At 36.0% G+C, this 18345-nt stretch overlaps 1 protein-coding gene across 1 annotated transcript in view; it reads left to right on the forward strand.

Moving 5' to 3' along the window:
• Nucleotides 1-6833: 6833 nt before the first annotated feature.
• LOC112322182 (sodium channel protein type 2 subunit alpha) overlaps nucleotides 6834-18345 on the forward strand; it is a 125720-nt gene continuing 114208 nt past the window's right edge. Inside the window, exon 1 of the mRNA XM_024579762.3 lies at nucleotides 6834-7034. The gene's annotated coding sequence lies outside the window, so the exon portion shown is untranslated. The remainder of the gene's footprint in view (nucleotides 7035-18345) is intronic.

Here is an 18345-nt window from a genome sequence, read left to right on the forward strand (position 1 = left end):
ACAATGACTTAGTTGTGTGTTACAGAAGGAGATGAAATGGGTTTGTTGAACACAGAGAATTGTCGCTGCTACCTTAGAGTTTGAAAAATGTTGGAAACTCACATTTTTAATTCAACTTTTCCTAGTTGCACTTTTTTTTTGTTTTTGGAAATGCAAGGAACTCTTTACATAGATCAAGGCAAAGCAACGAAGTCACTTTTACTATAATCCCCATAAGGAATTTTACATTCTTTCCATGGTGAGAGACTATTTGGTGCAGTGGAAAGAAAACTGGTTGGCAGATAAGGTGGTAGGGATTCTGGTTCTCTCTCTTGAAGTGATATCCCTGTTAAGTTACCTACATTTTCTACATTTATATCTTCTCAGAGATATAAATCAGTTTCCAGGTTTATAAAACAAGAGAGGTCTGTCAATATTTGTGCTGCATCTTATTGTTTGAGAGCCAAAGTGGACCACAGGAGCTGATATTCATATACCAGTACAAAAGTCCTCAGTTGAAAAATCTGTTCGACAGCACTTTTGACAGGTATTCAGACTCTGGTGGAACTCAAAGAAATTGCTGTCTGCGAGGCAGCTCTTTCCATTGTCACAAAACTATTATAAAGTTCTCTCCTTAAAGGTGGTATTTAGAGATCTGAGACCTTCGTCTTCACTTCAGATACTTGTAAAACTATTGATAGTCTCTCTGCATCATTTATATTTCCACTAAATCATGCCATCTATCTTCATAATTGTTCAAATTCTATATATCATCATCCAGCTCTCTCATATGGAAAAGTTTGTTTCTCTTTTGGTTCACTCATCCAACAACTCTGCCTACAAATTCTGGGAAGCATAAAAAGTCACTGCTGAATATTTGATAACCTATGACAGCTTTATTTTCCTCATCTATGGGTTCACTTTTTTAAAAGATTTTATTTATTTATTTCTAGAGACAGGGGGAGGGAGGGAGAAAGAGAGGGAGAGAAACATCAATGTGTGGTTGCCTCTTTTGAGCCCCCCACCAGGGAACCGGCCCACAACCCAGGCATGTGCCCTGACTGGGAATCAAACCAGCAAACCTTTTGTTCGCAGGTTGACACTCAATCCACTGAGCCATACCAGCCAGGACTACAGATTCACTTTTTATCTCAACATCTCTATCTTTTAGTTTTGGCTCACTACCCTTATCTATTCACTCTCTTCATGATAATGTGAATTCTATTTCTGTAATAAACATGGTTTCCTATGCTGTACCTGACAATTTTGCCCCTTCTTGTTCCATAGACACATATGGAGACTTTTCTCCTTACTTGGCCCACTATTCTCTTTTTATTCAAAAGAAAATGGGTTAAATGCCTCCAAATATGCAGACATTTTCCTCCAGTCTGCTACAGACCTCAGCTGGTGAAAAGGTAAATATCAAAATAGGAATTCCAAGCCACCCCAAGAAATACAATGGGATTCTCTTGTGTAATGACTACAAAGCATGTGTACAAGGCCAGATGAGATGTCTTCTCAGGGATATCCTGGTTTGTAAGGTGAACCTGAAGACACTCAGAGACTTCTCCAGACTTCATCTTTCTCTGCCCCTTCCCTCCACAAAACAAATAGCATCTTTCAGGCTCATTCTCTTTAAGATTTTATTTTGAATTGTGTTCACTTTTCTTATTTCTGATGATGGAACTTCCCATGTGACTGGTCCTGTAACTTGTTAGAGTGCAACTAATCCAGTAAGGGAGACATTGCTTCTAGTAATTGTCTTCTCCTGGCTGCTCTTCCCTAGGTCAGTCTTCACACTTCATACGCAACCCCGGAATTCTAATAATCTCTGATCTCTCCACTCTACCTTGTAATCCATCCCAATGAACTCCTCCTAAAAATTTTTGTGGGGCTGAATGAAGAGCATGGTTGGAGTTCTCTACCTTGTGTTATTTACCTCCACTGAAAGGTGAATTTGTCATCAAATAAAATTATGAATCTACTAAATGTAGTTTTAATAAAAATTTTAGCTGACAATTACCATTAATAATAATGATGATAATCTTGAAAAATAAAACACTATGAAGTAACTACCATAAGAACCATAAAAAAGGATTTGGAGTTTACAATCAGTCTTCTGCCTATCCGGTAATTTTATAGACACCAAGTGACAACACTTTGTTGTAAGTTTCAGAGAGTGTCAGTGTGTCAGAGTGATTCTTCATCATGTTGGTTGAATATCTACTTCAGAACAAAAGCACACCTCCTGATTAATGACATCAGGACAATCTGATTGTACTTACCCTTTGCAGGGAGCCACCAACTGGCATTCACGTATTTCTGTTATCAGTAACAGAATCATGTGAAGCTTTTAGCATGTATGAGAACTTCTCACTGTTCAGTGGATCACGGAAACCTGCGCTCTCTTTCAGACTTATCTTTTGGGAAGAGAAGAGTCTCTGGTACAGTGTCAGGGGCCCAGTGTATCTCCTTTTGCCACTCTGCCCTCTTCTCTCACTTATTAATCTGTTGACAATTTATTTTCTTTAATTGCTCTGGCTCCTTCTGTTTCTCTTCCTTCCTTCTCTTCCTCTCTTCCTGTATTAGTCTCTCCATCTGTTATAAACCCATCAGCTGCTCTAAAATGCCACAGTGATTAGAGAGAGGCATACCTGATGATCAGCCTGCTCTTTCACTTCCTTCTTGCTTTTTGGCTCAGAAAATTGTGAAGACCTGAAGCTAAAAACAAAGAGCACATAAAGCCTAAAGCTTACTGGAATAGTTTCCTCTGACTTTCTATCACTTGAGTCACTGGTAGAATTCAAATACAACCTGAACATTGAGAACAGAGGTCTGAGTTGGAGTTCAATATACATCTTTTAATAGCTGGGGGGGGGGAGGGTTAGCTTTATTTTCCTCATCTTTATGACAGGAAAAAAGTGAGAACCTAGGTCACAGGCCTGTTGTGGGAATTTAATGAGATAACCTATGCAAAGCTCTTGGCACATAAAAAATACTCAATAAATGATAATTATTACTAAATTATTTCTTATACACCCTCTTCCAAAAAATTATAACACATATCCTATTTGTCAGACTTTTCCCAGCCTAATTGTTCATCTCACCTTTATTTCTTCATCCACCATTTGATTACAGACTAGTAGATGCTAATTCAACTCATGCTAATTGGAACTAGAGTGAGAAGGCACCCTTTTCATCTGTAGGAGAAGTTTTTGGACATGGTATAAAAAATTTAAGTACAAGAAAAAATATAACAAAGATTAGAGCACAAATTAATAAAATTGAAATACAAATGAAAAGACTAATAAAACTAAGTGCTGATTCTTTGAAAAATATGTAAAATTGACAAGCTTCTCATAAGACTCATCAAGCAGAAAAAAACACAAATAAAACAAAAATTTAAAAGAGGATTTCAACTGACACCACAGACTCGTTAAAGGACACTATGAACAATCACCTGCAGGTTCATCCCTCCACCCCAGCCTGGAGTTCCACAATGCCCTAGTGATAATGCTTCAGGAGAAACATGAGATATGGAATTCAACTTTTTAAAACTGCCCTTAACTTGGCAACTAATAGTTTAAAAGAGGTTGGCATATTTCAAGGTGATTAAGACTGTATAAATTAAATTGTTCCTTTTAGTGGGTTTCTTGGTTGCATTTCTTGAATGCAGATACTTTATGTGGAAAGAAGTGATACAAGAAAAATATAAACAAATGTTAGGTACAAATTAGACTCTTAGTCTTCTTTAATTTTTCAAATGAATGGATGTTAAAAAATTGATTGAAAGTAACAAGTGACAAAACTAACACATTACAATATCTGCAACTTATTAGAGGTGAAATAGGCTTATTTACTATAAGGATTCTCCATAGAAACAGATCAACATCACCAGGCAGACCCAGACTTGTTCATATGGTGATCAGAGAGTGTTTCAAGACCATAAGCAGAAGTAGCAAAAAATGTTGAGGCCTAGACTTAAAAGGCAAATCATATCACTTCTACTTCATTCAAGTCACTATATTTATCTGTACAATCTTAATACTATATTTTAAACACCATATAAATATATCTTAATAGTACTGTAGAAATAGGAGTAAGGTAAAATTTAAAGAGCCCCATTCGTTCCTCTGACTTCCTTGTTCATTAACTCTGGACAAGCTACTGAAGACCAGGATTAGATAACCTCATCTATTAAAAGGAGGCACTAAATTCTGGAACAATATATGTAATATAATTTTGGCAAGGATAAAATTAAGTACTTTATAAAAGATTTAAACGAAGTGTAACTAATAATCATATTTTTATTAAATAGTTTCAACAGCATTATAGCTTCTGATCAACATGTATACTAGATATTCTGTGGATAAAATATTACCTATTTACTTGTATCTTAGATACCTTAGATATTATGACTTATTCTGGATGATTTGGAACTTTTGAAAATGAAGTTTATATCAAATATTTCAAAGATAGCATTTCAAACAAGTTTAAGACAAAATCCCTCGAGTTCTGGAGTTGGCTTTCAGCACCATGGACAGAGCTGCAGCATTTTGGCTGTAGAAGCTAATGAAAGACTGGAATTTCAAAAAACTAGGGAGAATTTTAGTTCATACACCTGTCTGATATATTTACTCAATGAAATACTGACGTGGATCCTGGCCCGCAGGATCCGTTGTGGCAGCAGTATTCACATACACACGGACTACAGAGAACCTGTGGAGGAAAAGGGATGGCGCAGCCACTCTCTCAAGAGGAGAGCGCCTCTGAGCCCCTCAGCCACTCCCTCAAGAGGAGAGAGCGCTGGCCTTTGCCTTGACAGGCTTTTATTGTTTTTCTAGTCCCCTTACATCAAAGAAGGTCCTCTTTTACTATGCAAAGGTTTGTTTTGGGTGGTTATCTTTTGCAGACAAAGGAGAGGGTGTTGCTGAATACATCAAAGGAGGATATTTGCAATGTAAAAGGAGAAATGGTTGGAACCAGTTATGCTCCATATCTGGAAGATCTAGCTCAGATTTCGGGAAGATAAAGATACTCAGTAAACATTTGCTGCCTCAGGGTGAGGGAGTTTTAGCAAGAGCAAGTCTCAAAGCAGTCAAGATACAATGCAGGCCTGATTTCCCACTGGAGAACTTATCCATGGACGTGAGTCCTGCCCACCAACCTCCCTCCCCACTGGCTTTTCCGAGTAGGGACTGAGCCACATTTCCCATGCTTAGAACAGTTCCCCACAAAATACTACTTGGCCACATAAGAGAAGAAAAATTTGTGCTTCTTGACAGCATGGAAGGACCTGGAGAATGTTATGCTAAGTGAAATAAGCCAATCAGAAAGATATACCATGTGATTACACTCATGTAATGATCAAATAAACTGACAAACAAAACACATACAGACTCATTGGGAGCAGGATGACAGCTATGGGGATTAGGGGTGTGGAGGGATTGAGCAAAAAAGAAAAAGGACTCATGGGCATTGACTACAGTGTGGTGATTGCGGAATGGGGGGAGGAGGTTGGTGGAAGTGAACGAGGATATAAGGGGAATAAATGATAATGGATAAAATACAATAAACATAAACTATTAAAATTCAAAACAATATATATCTCAAAACATAAGCTGATACCGTGTTTGAGCTGATGGAGAACATGGAGAAAAATGTTCCTTTTCTCATTGGTCAGACGGAAAACCTGAGCTTGAGGAGGTCTGGAGCATGAGGTCCAAAGTTACTCAGTGGGTCAAAGGCAAGAGCTGAGGTCTTCTGACCTCCAACCCAGATCTTTCCTTCTGTGACTTTCCTCCACTTCAACACTCAAGGCAACAAGTTAGAAAAGTGACATTTGGGTCCTCATTTGAGAAAAACAGGGCTCTGAGTCAATCTTTTATGTATACATATATATATGAATATATGTGTGTATTCCCCTTCATTAAAAAAAAGACTAGGGAGAATTTTAATTCATATACCTGTATCCAAATTTGAGTGACATTGAAAAAAAGTGAAAGACTATCTTTTTATTTTAAAATTTAAAAAATAAATGAGGGTTTCACAGTTGACCATAGAGAAATTAATTAAACAAACATATTATTGATTGCATAGTATGTATGCTCAGTTAACTTCTGTTATTTACTAAGTGCATTCTCATTATAATTTTCCCTTATTCCCCTAGAAAGATATAACTACACACTATAGTATACAATAATTATCAAATTTCATATAGGGTGTAATTTGGTATCTGTATAGTTTGAAATACCTTTAAAAGCTGGGTTTGATTAAAGATTTTCTAGTTTGTCTTTTAGTAATTCATTGTCCTGTATTGACTTTAGCCTTAACATCCCCCCCCCAATAAAAACAGTAACTTCACAACACAGAATTTCTCTAGAAACAAAAACCTACCCAACTTCTCCTCAAAGAGCTATCCAAGACAAATTTGACATTTAAAATTACTTTATAGTGGATACATATTATTTTTACAGATGGCAAATAAAGTTAAATAAGTCCTAAGATAAGTGTGAAATTTTTAATGATGTATGAAAAGCTTCCATTTAAATATAAAGTAAATAAATGTAACTAAATCCTAAAAGTAAGATCACATATTTTGAAAATTTATACCCTAATGTTTTTTAAATGTTTAAGTTACAGTTAATTAAAGTAGTTGATTTCAAATACAGTGGGATTATGGACTCTACACCACTTCATCAAACGTGCTAAATGCGGCATTGCCAAAGGATCTTGAATGGATGTGGTTCCACTTCTGGCCAGAAGATGGAGCTGCCATGTAAGACGCTGCCTTACATGTATTTCTTTCTTTCCGTGTAGCATGCTGCTTTCTAACAGTCAGTGGATACCAACGAGTGAGTGTCAGCACAGAAAGCTAAGGCAGAAGCAGAGAGGGTGCTGAGGCGTCGTTTGTTTTTTTTCTTTTTCAGTGAGGATGGAACACGTGAGATTTTACTTTCTGCTCTAGCTGGAATTCTGAAGAACTGCCTTGGAGACTATTATATTCAACACATATATGGATTCTGTGCTATGATATACAATTTCCTTTATTTCAGGTAAGCCATTATGATTCTACCTTTGACCTATCAAAGAATTGTTATCTATGTTCATGAAAATATTTAAAATAAGACATGTGCTTTGTAAACTTGGATTCAGATCTAAAAGATCCAAAAGCTCTAAATCTAGCTGTTCTGTGTTTATAAATCTCCGTAGAGTGAAATGAGCTCCAAATCCAGCATGCTGTATTTTAATATTTGTTTGACCTTCTGGCCTTCAGTGTCCGTCTGTGGCTGTACTTGTGTGGCCTTTGAAGGTAAAGCTTTCAAAGTGAAGGCTGGGTCTCCCTCTCACAAGGGAAATAGCTGCTCCTTCATGCGGTGAACAATTGTAAAGATGTAATGAAGCAGATTAACATGGCAGTGGCTTTGCTACAGCCCAGAGCTGCGCCTTCTGAGAACAGCCTCAGAGGCATGCCACATCCAGAGCCTAAAGGCCTTCTGAACCTTTCCTGCCGGTAACAATGGTGTGGCTGATTTGTGCCTTTTTTCTCCTTTTTACAAAAATATGTAAGTCATTTCTTCCCCAATGAATGGAAGATTTATGTAGTGTTTAATAGACTGGGAATGATAATACAGACCTCCTCCCTCCCCTCAGCATGGAAATAAGGGGTAAACTGAAAATAAATTGATTGCTAAGAAATGGATTTTTCTAAGACCTTAGTGGATTTTTGATGATAGGACTGTGACCATCAAAAATAGTTGATGTTGTGTAAGGCATTCACATTTTAAATTATTTTCGGTCATGTGACTTTAGCTGTGCTAAAAAGACTGGAATGACTCAGGAGCTAGAAATTGTGTGCAACAGCTCTGCTTTTCTCTGCTTCTTCTCATGCTGTCCCTTAAATCCTCTTTTTATTATTATCAAATTAATAGGAAAAAAGCAATATAGAAATCCTGCATTTAAAAGTCCAGATTCCTTTTAGATTAATTTAAAATGAAATATTTAAAATGTATTTTGTCAGATTGTTTTTAAAAGCCTCATTCTCTTCTCGGTGGAAAGAGCTGTGTGTGCGTGTGCATGGGTGTATATGTGCGTGGAGGTGGCAGGTGGCAGGGGTGCATCAGGATGTTTCCATCTCACTCAGCATCTTCCCGTACAGAGGTAACTGCTGTGTCAGAGGTTGTGAAAGCTGTGTGGAATGATTCTATGGGATGGTTTGAACCACCAAGAAAAATAAATCCATTCCTTTGACATGTGGTATGTATAAGGAGATTTAAGTTTGATGTGTTTCTATACACATGGGAATTTCTAGAATCACAGATCTTTAGCACTTACCTATATCATCATTTAAAGAATAACAATGAGGGATTAAGTGAATTTCCCACAGTCACATACTAAATTAGAATCAGAGGCAAGGCCAGAACACTGGTTAACAGTTTTCAATGTCTTTCTATTTTTTTAATTTAATTTTTATTGTATTTTTTCCACGACCATTTAGTCCCCTTTCAATGTCTTTCAGAGCAGTAACTCAGTTTACCTCTAGTGTGAATTTAAATGGCATATAGAAGGTGTGCTGAAAGTGACTGTGTGTGTGTGTGTTTGGGTAAATTCTATGAGGTACAGTTTCTTTTAGTGTACATGTTACTCAATGGCGTATCATAGGCAGTATTCAATTTTCTTAGGCAAGCCTCTTGACAAGACATCCAAGAAAACTAAAACAATAGCTATGACACCTCTCTGTGTCTTAGCATTCTTCTTCCTTCATTTGATGAAGTATATTATTCTACTCTATGCCCATGAATGATATGCACCATTACATACCAGCTCGCTGCTCTCTTCCTCCTACCTGACAGAATAAACTCTTCATATTCATTAGTCTATCTACCCTTACAAGAATATTCACCATTTCATGCCCTGTCCTTCCCTCTTTTTCTCTCTCACTGGGCACAAGCTACACACTTCTCCTTCTATATCTTAAGAAAGGAAAGAGATGAAAATGTGCCACTCCCACGTACAATGTTTATGGAATACCACACACCTATCAAGAACTGTCCAATGTAGATACTGAGGCATAAACAGGCATGGAACTAAAATGGAAATCTGCATGTACAGAGAGTACTGTAGCTCAAAATATTATACACATGAAAACGAAGAGAAGAAAGTGAGTGGGACAGGTATGTGAATGGTACACCTATCTTGAACCTGGGTGCTGTGTTATAGTATTTGAGATTCAGAATAAGCCAATAAGAGATTCCCCAATTCTGTGAAAAGGAGCTCAGAGTGAGTTGAGTGTAAATAAATAAAAAGTTGCTTATTCCAGGCACAAAGGTGAGGTAAGCAAATACAAGAAAATAAAGAACTATAGGGCATTGTATAGGGAAATTATACATAAGGTTTAAAATCCAATCTGATTGAAAACCGAGCGTAGTGGTTTTTGGTTTTTTGCTTTGTTTGTATGGAGCATAAAAGTAAGTATAATTTGGCTTTTGATGTTATACCTTTGACATGCTAACACATACACTCGCATAGATACATTCTATCAGGTGGAAATTTTATGTCCACCTGATATTTTATTAGATTAAAATATAAAGCTGAATATATGGATATGTTTGAAGCTGTGGCAAGAATTAGGTCATGTGTAAATAAACATCTTTGGGGAATAAAAGTGGAGTGAAGATGACTGGGGGTGTAAATTTAAGGTTAGGTGGGGTAAAACAAATCTAGGGGGGATACTAATTAACTGGAAAAGAATGGGAGAAGTTGTAGGAGTAACAAAGCCATAGGAGGCAAGGCAGATAAGTTGATGACCAAAATAGGGTCCAGAAACAGTAGCCACCCCATGTCCTTGATTACTAAGAAAATAGGGTAGGAGCTGATGGACTTCATTATTATTATTAGGTCATGGGTGTATTTTAAGGGGTTTAGTAGATTTACAGAGACAGGGGCTCAGACTGAGGACTAAACAGGAAATGAGAAAGCTGAAGAGTAATTTCAGATTTTAAGACTTTTACCAGTGAAAGAAAAGAGAGAACATTTTTTATTGAGGGGTAATGTACTGTTGAGGGAAATTTGATTTTAGTTAGGATTAGAAAAACCCCAGCTCCTTCATAGAGTAAGTCTCTTAAGTCAGTAAAGAAAATTTTGTAAAGGAAAGAAGAAACAAAAAAAAATTTGCAGTCTTACAGGAGATAAGAGAGGGAAGGTTCAAGAACATTTTTTCTTTGAGACAGGAAGATGGGGTAGGAGATGATATAAAGGAAAGCTGATGTAACTCACTTTAGGTGCCATGTTCTTGGAAATTAAATCCTGTCTGTAAGGGAACATATCTCTTCTATTTAAATCACTTGGGTCCTCAGAAAAGGGTATTTGTAGCATATGGACTTTCTGGGAAAAATAATTTATCTTCAATAGCAAAATACTTTCTAGCAGAGCACATTTTTGTCATGATAGTCCTTGAATTGGGAATTAACAACTGTTTTACATTAGGCTGTTTGTACATATTTAAGTTGCTTATTTCTTATTCAGAATGATCTGTTTTCATAGGATTAGACCAACACATATCTAGTATGGGTAGCCAGGTTGATTATTAAGGTCTGGTTTGCCGGCATCTGAATTAATTATTCAAGATCTGGCCTTTTCCTCCATCAATTTCATTAGCACTTTCACAAGAAATGTATAAAAAGAAAAGGAAGTCGATTTAATTACACACTTCCTTCCTTAACCTCTTTTATGAAGCTTCCTTCCAGAAGTTCTTCTTTTCTATTGACAGTTCCAGAATCTTCCTGCATCTTTCCTAGAGCCAATGTCTAAGCATCCCCTTGTACCCACACACCACTGAATGGCAGTGTGAGGCCTTAACGAAGGCTCAGGCATGATCAAGAATCCCGTTGTTCACAGAGATGACTGTGAAATAATAACGGTGTTCTCAGTTCAGATTCACACAGTTCAGATCAGAATTGGCGGAGAGAAATATCACTTCCTTGTTTCTCTACCTGAATCTATTGGGCTGTTTGGCAAACCTGACACATCAGAGTGAAAAGGCAGGAGCAGGCACTTAGGAAGAAATACAGTTAAGATAAAGATACAGATACACCCCTTTCCTCGCCTCGGGGCTGACTGTGAGCAACACTGTGAAGGCAGACTTCCCCTTGCCTGTCAGTGTCTGTCCTATTCTTCTTCCCCTAGGAGTCACCTCTAGATATCCTCCTAACAACCTTCTTCAACTACTAAGACTTGGATGAGATCATCTTTATGTAGTTTTAGGTCCCAGCTATCAAAATATTAAGATGAAATTTAGATTTTATTTGTGTTTTTTTAAAGGAAATTTTGGGTTATGATTGCCAGCTGTGGAACTCAACTCATCCATTTCAGAACTTGATGTTTATTTGCGTCCCTCTTTTCTCCATCAGCAGTGTGGCACTTTAGGGGGTGTGGATGGAGTAGCTGATGATCTGAAACAGAAACACTAACTCAAGGTCAATTGTATTAACAGCTCTTGTGCACCCACAAGAGGGTCACAAACAACGCTTGGTACTAGAGGTGTTGAGGTGTACGCTCACCAGGCAGCAAACCAGGCTCACTGCTTCTCAGTTCAGAGTCCTTTCAAAGGATCAAATTCTGTGTTTGGTTGTGTTATCGAGTGTCTTTGCAAAACATTTATTTAATAATTTTATAATGGGTTATAGAAAACACACAGCAGGCCTTAGGATAATATATTTCAGATTTCTACTCAAAGCAAACACACTAGAAGGTATATATTAAGCTCTTCTAAAATTTCTATTGAAAAGTTTTTCTAACAAAGGCCACGGATACTTTTAACATCAATTCCAAACCACTGTTGCATGCTACCAATAGCAAAAAATATATTCCTACTACTTTTTCTGATTTTATCACTCTTCATAAATTATTAATGCATTTTATTCAGGGTGCTTTAAATATTGATGATAGTTACAAACAAGTTTAATTCAAAGGGAAATTAATTAGAAAAAAATTTAAGTATTTTCATATGTACTTTGAATTTTAAAATACTATAGATTTGGATTTGGCCAACAGCTACTTCACATGTCTATTACCCTTAGAATACAAGTTAAATATGATCTCTATTTTTGCTCAAATATAGTAACAGTAAGGTTTTTGAGAAAGAAAGTGGTTTGTTTATGTTGGTGGAAGATCTTGCTTTAGAATTCAAAAGAGAGGACTCATAATGCCTATGAAGGCAAATAAGATCTTTAATCATCAAAATTGTAATTTTATATTATCTTGATTTTCAGGCACATTAAAATTTTACATACATTTTGATGATGATAAATACCATTGGCAATATACTATTGAAATACTATTTTTATGTAGGAAAAGATGGACTGCATTAAGAACATGAACTGGAATTATATTAAAACTCAAAAGTAAAAGCTACTGACTTATCTCACTGTAAGATTCGTATGTTCTTGTCATCTCCCCTCACTACCTTTGGGTTTAGAGAAGTCGAAAGTGGTTGGAAGCAGAGGTGGAGGTGGACTTCGCAAATTTTTCCTAGTAATATTCCATTAAACTTTTAAGTCAAGATCTTCATTTGGAATAAAATATAATTGCTAACTACATTAATAATAAAAAAATCTTTTTCAACATGTAAGGACCTTTGATATTTGTGAAAAAGTTTTAAGAAATGGTTTAAGAATCATGAGTGTGTAAATCATAAAGTGTTAAAAGATTTTTGAGTGTGAGGAAATTATTTTAGTTAACTTTTTTCTTACTTGCTAAAAGCTATGTCCACTCTGGAATAAAATGATTTCAGGAAGCAATAACCCTCAAGAAGTGCTTTGAAATTTTTGAATCATTGTTACATTTTAGAATGATTGCCTTGTATTGGTATCTGGGATCAGTTGGGATTGTAATACGCTTTCAGTACGAGCATGCCGTGGTGGTATTAACAAATCATACACAATTATGTGATTGCAAAATTATGCCCCGGCACGTTTTGTTTTGGGTGATGTGTATAGGAAAGTGACAATGGAACAACAAAGTCTTTATTAGGCTCGGGTGAAAGATAGTGGATTGGTTGGCATATCATAATAAATTTATGGTAAGATTATGATAAGAGAAGATTAACACTGTCTCCCCTCTCTGAGTAACTGAGGTCAAAAGGTGAAATATCTCAGGCGTGAAGCAAGCTAGTCAGGGGGCAATTGTGATACTCTCCTTATCAACCCGGCATTACCAGCTGGGATGTTTTCCTGCTTTTCTGAGTCTTCCCTGAGTTGAGTAGTGGTGGTGGTCCTGAAATTGTAAGCAGCTAGGAGGTGCCAGAGAAGTACGCACTAACACTGGCTGTTTCTTGCATCAGTGGCGCCAGAAGACTGAGAAAACTAGTTGTATAGACAGAGTGACTATAAAGTGTATCATCTAAACCACAATGTGGTTTGTTAATAATTTCTCTAGACCAGGAGTGAAGCAGGACTATCCTAAGCAAACTGTGATATACAATCACCCCATTTCTAACAGCTGGAAGAGAAGAAAGTCAAAAAAAGGGCTAGGCCATATTTTATATTTAATGAAACTACCTCCAAAAGTGATCTGTGATTTAGGTGCTTAAGTGTCAGAAAGTTAAAATGTAAAGTGGCTCATTAAGGTAGATGAAGAGAATGAAAATAAGGAACCCAATTACTGTTCTTGGTAAAGTCACCAACTGAAATCTCTAATGACTCTTATTAAATTCTTACTTTTATCACCAAGAATAATGTAACCATATGAATTTTGAGCCTAATTTCTTAGGGAATCAATTGTCTGTAGAAACAACTATGTGAGTAAATATATGCTATTATTACCAACCTAGACTCAGAGGAAACCAGACATGGGAAATCCTTTTGCACTTGATACAGCCTGTCCACAGGCTTTCAGAAAAGAACCTGTACTGATGGCTCTGACCAGTTCTACAACACATCCTGAGATCCACAGCTTCCTACATCCCCAGAAATGTTAAGGTTAAATGAGATCTATTAAAATAAAAGTAATAATTTCTACAAAACCTAAGAGAATGTTCAATTCTGGCAACTTCGTAGACTGAGTAAACATGAAACTCCTTTTCCAACATCTAAAACTCAAGCTTTAACGAATAAAACTGCTTTTTAAATATATAGTTAAGCCCTGGCTGGTGTGGCAAACCAAAGGGTCCCCAGTTCAATTCCCAGTTAGGGCATATGCCTGGGTTGCCGAGCTAGGTCCCCAGTAGGGGACATGTGAGAGCCAACCACACATTGATGTTCTCTCCGTTCCCCTCTCTTTACAAATAAATAAATAAAATCTTTTTAAAAATACATACATACATACATTCATACATACATAGTTAAGCTCCTAATAAATAAAGGGAAAACTACAGTATTCAGAAGTAAAGACATAACTAAATTCCTGAGTGATAAACATGAAAGCTGACACAGGGATCTGTGGAGCAGAAGGGTGTTATATCTTATTTAGAATGTCTAGATTTTCAAAGGGCTTAGTTTTAAAGTCTGTGAAAATACTCAGATGAGGTCTTGAACTTTGTAATATGGAGAACTGAAACTGAGAACTGCTGTGTAGAGCATAAAGCCTCAAAGAGTGGTATTCTCACTGAAATAAGAATTAGAAAATATAATATTCTTGTCCAGGAATTCGAGGACACTTTTATCTGTTCTGTCTTCTGGAGAAAGTATTTTAGGAAGGGATGTACAGATAATGTTTTATAAAACTGTGCACCTGAAACTTAATTATCAACTAATGGTACCCCAATATATAGTTAATTAAAAATAAAATAAAACAAAAATGTTTTTAAAAGATTTAAAACCCTGGGATTGCTTCACATCAAATGGAATTTGGATATATACTGTTCTATGAAAAGTAACTCCTCGGTGTCTAAGTTAATGTAGAAATTGGTATCAGGCCAGTATCTTTTTTATTTTTTTAACTATTTTTAATTTTTAAATTATAATTGACATACAATATTATATCAGTTTCAAGTGTACGACATAGTAGTTAGACATCTATGTAACTTATGATGTATCTCCCTGATAATTCCAGCACCAACCTGACACCATGCATAGCTATTACAGTATTATTGCCTATATTCCCTATTCTTTACTTCACATCCCCATGACTATTTTGTAACTTCCAATTTGTACTTCTTAATCACTTCTCCTCTTTCATCCAGAGGTGAAAACCCCCCTCCCATCTGGAAATCATCAGTTTGTTTTCTGTATCTACGATTCTGTTTCTGTTTTGTTTGTTTATTTATTTTGTTTTTTAGATTCCACATACGAGTGAAATCATAGGGTATTTATCTTTCTCTGTGGTTCTCTATTTCACTGAGCATGATACCCTCTAGGTTCATCTATGTTTTAGCGATTGGTAAGATTCATTCTTTTTATGGATAAGTACTATTCCATTGTATACATGTACCACATCTTCTTTATCTAGTGTTCTATCAATGGACACTTAGTTTGCTTCTACGTGTTGGCTATTGTAAGGAATGCTACAATGTAAATAAAGATGCATATACATTTTCAAATGAGTGTTTTGAATTTCTTTGGATAAATACCCAGGAGTGGAAGTTTTGGGTCATAAAGTAGTTCTATTTTTAGTTTTTTGAGGGAATTCCATATTGTTTTCCACAGTGGCTGCACAAATTTGTATTCCTACCGACAGTGCACAAGGATTCTCTTTTCTCCACATCCTCACCAACACTTGTTATTTGTTGATTTATTGATAATAGCCATTCTGACTGGTATGAGGTAATATCTAGTTGTGGTTTTAATTTTCATTTCTCTGATGATGTAGCCCAATATATTTTAATACTTGGCAGAAGCAACTATAAAATAATGGAAGGTCATTTTCTCAAAACTTTAGATCTTAAAGAAAACTTCACATAAACCCATAATAAAAAAAAAAAACTATGTGAGAAATAAACTACTGTGTGGATATTCAGCAGACATAACAAAAAGATACAGAATTAACATCCCAGGGACTTGTGATAATAAAATAATTCAAAATAAACCATAAATAAGCATGTTTAAAATTATAAAAGTGTTAAGAAATAGAAACAAAACTCTATGCACTAAGGATAGGCAGTTATTGAAAAAGGACACCAGACTTTGTAAATGAAATTAATAAGAATTAGCATTTAAAACTCAATGTATGGGTTAACAGATGAAATAGCACTGAAATAAGGAAGGCTTGTAGATGTATATAATAATTTACCTAGAGTGCTTTAATGGCATTCTTGATGTAAATAGGCATAATAAGTATAATTAAAAGTTTCAAGAACACCAAAGAGATATTCTGGAAATGATTGAGATAATGAAGGACACTTGATACTTGAGAATAATAGCAGGAAACTTTCAGTACTGATGAAAGACATCTTTCTTTGGATAGAAGGAGCATAAAACAAAGGATGAGACTGTCTTTAGACAAAAATTGAGACCCAGACAAAATTCTTTAACCATTTGAGAATTTAGTATTAAAAATGTATAAAGTAGGAAATGTTACTTGGATCAGTTAAAGGAATCTGCTAGTAAGTGGCAAGAATACACATCCGGTAGAGCAGCCTAGGCCTGAGAGTAACTGAAGAACAACGCCTGGGCCCAGGAACGAAAGGAGCCGCACATGTGGACCAAATGAGGCGATTCTGGAGCAAATTACATAAAACTACTCACATGGTTTTATCGCTGAGCAAAGCCTACCTGAAGTACCCAAAGCAACAGGATGGGATTGGTCATAATTTTGGATATGTTTATTACTGGACGTTGTATTCCATTTGTTGCTTTAAAACATTCATCATGACTTCTTTTGACATATTAGTTCAGATTCTTATAATAAGAGATAAAATATGGTACAGTGGAAGACTCCTTTGTAGCCTACACTGATCCCATTCCTATCACTCCCTTCTCGGGTAACATCTATTTTGAATTTCATGTACAAACTTTATATTTTGAAGTTGTACTCCACATATTTGAACACACATATAATATGGAGCCCTGCTTTGTTTATTTTAATTTTTTTATTCAGGGGCATCATACTGCATCTTTCTACATTTTGCTTTTGCTCTCAATATGATATTTTTTTGGTTTGGCTTTTGTTTTAAAATTGATCATTTTGATACATGGTCACACAGCTCAATCACTTCAACTGATGTATAGTTTTACATTATAAATGTATCACAAATTATTTACAATCTCACAATGATGGATATTTAGGTTACCACCACATTTTTTTTTTACTTTTATAAACAATGCTGCCATAAACATCTTTATGTATTTTTCTTCAATACCTGTGAGTTTGTGCAGGTAAGTCAGTGAATTTCAAATACACCCTATTTGACAGTTTCACCCCTTTGACTATAGTCCAAATAGTCAAAAGCCCAAATTTCCACCACCAACACTATAATAACTATAATCTACTTTATTTTATAGCAGGTAAACTTGGTATAGTATTTTGGAGAAAAGTAAATGGAAAACTTCTCAGTGAGACAAGACTTGAGACAAGACTTTCAATTCAGGGTCACCGTGAGACTTACACAAAACATACATATAACAGTCTACTTCAAGCTGATAACGTTAAGCATATGCAAAAATTCTAGCCTTTTATTCCCACATTTTTATGTTTTTCATGTCATAATCTACCTCTTTTTATGTTTTGTCCTCATTAACAAATTATAGTAGCTATAGTTATTTTTCATACCCTTGTCCTTTGACCTTTACATTAGAATTCGGTGGCTAGCGTACCACCGCATGACAGTATTAGAGTATTCTGAATTTGCTATGCATTTACCTTCACCAGGGCATTGCATATTTTCATGTTTCCATGTTACTGATTGGAGCCCTTTCATTTCAAGATAAAAGACTTCCTTTTAGTATTTCTTAGAAGGCAGGTCTATTGGTGGTGAATGACCTCAGCTGTTGTTTGTCTAGAAAAGTCTTCACTTCTCTTTCATTTATGAAGGGTAAATTTGCTGAATAGAGTATTTTTGGTTGGCATTTTTTTTCCTTCAGTACTTCGAACACATCATCCCACTTGCTCCTGGCTGACAAGAGCACTGACTGCATAATTGAGGTTCCTTTTAGGTTACAGTCTGTTTTTCTCCTGCTGTGCTTAGTATTCCATTCTCTCCCTTGATATTGACAGTTTTATCATAAGGTGTCTTGGGGAAGATCATTTTGGGTTAAAACTATGGGGTGACTTATTAGCTTCATGAACTTGGATGTCCAAAATCTCTCCCCAGGTTTGAGAAGTTTTCAGCCATTATTTCTATAGATAAGTTTTCTGTTCCCTTCCCCCTCTCCTTCTTCTGGAATTCCAGTAACACGCACTGTTTCTTTATATGGTGTCCCATAGATTGCATGG

This window comes from Desmodus rotundus, chromosome 2, assembly GCF_022682495.2.
Source record: "Desmodus rotundus isolate HL8 chromosome 2, HLdesRot8A.1, whole genome shotgun sequence".
Classification (NCBI taxonomy): Eukaryota; Metazoa; Chordata; class Mammalia; order Chiroptera; family Phyllostomidae; genus Desmodus; species Desmodus rotundus.